The sequence below is a fragment of the Suncus etruscus genome, chromosome 4 (assembly GCF_024139225.1).
Source record: "Suncus etruscus isolate mSunEtr1 chromosome 4, mSunEtr1.pri.cur, whole genome shotgun sequence".
NCBI classification, from domain to species: domain Eukaryota; kingdom Metazoa; phylum Chordata; class Mammalia; order Eulipotyphla; family Soricidae; genus Suncus; species Suncus etruscus.
The window spans coordinates 150034436-150037165 of record NC_064851.1 but is presented as its reverse complement, the minus strand read 5'-3'; the positions used below and the strand labels follow the sequence as shown (position 1 = coordinate 150037165).

Genomic DNA, 2730 nt, shown 5'->3' with positions numbered 1-2730 from the left:
TCATGTATAGGTAAGTTTTGTGAGTTCATTTTTCCTAATAGCTGCATAGCATTCCATTACGTAGATGCACTATTGTTTCCTTAGTCATTTAAATGTTGTTGAACATCTGGGTTGTTTCCAGATTCTGATAATTTTAAATAGCACTACAATGAACATAGGGGTGTTGAGAGCATTTTTGCATTGTGTTTTTGTGTACATAGGGTTATGTCTCTAGGATGGTATTGCAGAATCACATGGGAGCTCAATACTCAGATTTTTGAGGAATATCTGTATTATTTTCCAGAAATGTTGGACTAGATGGTATTTACAATAGCAGTGAATAAGAGTTCCTTTCAAGGGAGATAATTCTTTACACTTTATATCATTTATGAAAACACTTACTATGAATCTTATATAGGCCTCTTTCTTATGCAGTGGCCAAAGATGCTGAAAGGAAAGAAAGTCAAGTCAAAGAAGGTGGCTGGCCCTTTCACGGTCAAATAGCAGGAGGCCAGAAATATAGTGAATCTCTGTTGGAGAAGCACCACAAGGACTTAGACATTGGACAGGACATCCAGCCCAAGAGGGATTTAATCAGATTCATCTAGTGGCCACACTCCACCACCAGACCATGAAGCAGCTGCTCAAGTTGTCACACAAGTAGCAGCCCAAGAACAAGCAGGAGAAGAAGCAGAGTCTGCTGGCCTGCTCTGAGAACAAAGCTACTGGTAAGGGCGATGTCCACATCAAGTATACTCCCATGGTGCAAACCAGGGTGAAGATTTTCACCATGTTGTTGGAGAACAAGAAGCAGCAGCTGGTACTGATCTTGCACAAAATGTACCTCATTGAACTGATGATCTTTATGCCTCTCCTGTGCAACAAGATGGGGGTGCCCTATTGCATCAACACAAGGAAGGCCTGCCTGGGCAACAAGAAGAATTGGACCATTGCCACCTTCACACAGGTCAACTCGGAAGAGAAATGCGCTCTAGTTAAGCTGGTGGGGGCCATCAGAACCAACAAAAATGACAGATTCGATGAGATTCATATGCTGTGAAGTGGAAACAACTTGGGTCCAAAGTTGGTAACACATTGTCGAGCTGGAAAAGATTAAAGCTAAAGAATATGCTATTAAGTGGGGCTAAGTATGCATCACAGCAGATATCATGTACAAGACTCCTTACTCATCTGTATGCACACAGACAATAAGAAGTCATTTCAGCCTAAATAAATAAATAAAATATAAATGTTGATATTCATATATGGTTTTCTTAACAACACATACCTAGTGTAGAGTTTAATATTTAACTTGGAGCATCTGATACTGGCTTTTATATTTAGTATTATAATGAATATAAAATATATATGTATATAATATATGTAACTATATTATGAAAATATGTAAATTATATAAAGAATATATAAAATATATAAAATATAAAATATATATGTACATAATATATATTATAATGCTTCTTTACATTTTTAAAAGTTTTACTGAGCAAGCAATGATTCAATGTCAAAGGTTAGAGGACATTTCTGAAAGCAAAAATCTCTATTAAAAAGGCTGGGGTGGCCAAATAATATCAGATGACACAGACTTTAGGCTTAAAAACATTACAAGTGACAGAAACTGGCATTTCTTAATAATCAAGGTACATGTACCTCATGAAGAAATATTAAATATATATTTATAATATATTGTATATATATAAATTTATATACAATATATAAATATATGTATTTATATATTTATTCACTCTTAAATATATTATATTTATATCCAATATTAATTTTTGTATATATATCAAAAAGGGCCCAGCAAAATACTTAAAACAACTGCTAATATACTTGAAGAATGACATCAATAGAAACACAATAGTAGTGGGAGACTTCGACACAAATCTGCCATCTCAGAACAGATCATTCAGACTAAAATGTAACAAGTGACTTTGAAGGAAGGTATGGAAGATAGTGGCTAAGTACACATATATAGGGCTTTTCATCTTTACAAAGCTGAATACACATTCTTCTCCAATGCACATAGGATAATCTCCAAGATAGACCACATGCCAAGACATAAAGCATACCTCTATAAAAATCAAGAGGATAAAAATTATATCAATTATATTTTCTGAGCATGATGCACTGAAAATAGAAGTGAATTACCAACAGAAAAAAAGAAATATCTTTAACATCTGAAATGTAAAAGCTCACTACTGAACAATCAGTAGGTTACAGAGGAATTTAAAGAGGAAATCAGAAGATACATAGAAACAAATGAGAATACGGACACAAATTATAAGAATTTGTGGGACAAAACAAAAGCAATACTAAGTGGAAAATTTATAACTTGGCAAGCATACATCAGAAAGGAAAATGAGCCTACATAAATAACTTAATGGCACAGATTAAAAAATTGGAAAATGAGCAACAATATGAGCCTAGGTAGGTAAGTGGAAAAAAATAATAAAACTTAGAGCAGAAATTAATGAACAGGCTACCAAAAAAGCAATCCAAAAAATCAAGGAAAGCAACAGTTGCTATTCTGAAAAAATGAACAGAATTGCTAAACCACTAGCAAGACTCACAAATAAAGGGAGATAGAGAAACTTGATAAAATAAAATCATAAATGAAAGGGGATGTCACTGCAGATGCTACAGAAATTCAAAGGATAATAAGAGTTTACTTTGAGAATCTTTCACAAAACAAGAGAACTGGGAAGAAATGAATAAATTCTTGAACTC

The 2730-nt window shown here is 33.8% G+C and overlaps 1 pseudogene; it reads left to right on the top strand.

The window, feature by feature from the left end:
• The first annotated feature begins 417 nt into the window (after positions 1 to 417).
• On the top strand, positions 418 to 1127 carry LOC126006479 (60S ribosomal protein L7a-like; annotated as a pseudogene).
• The last annotated feature ends 1603 nt before the right edge of the window (positions 1128 to 2730 follow it).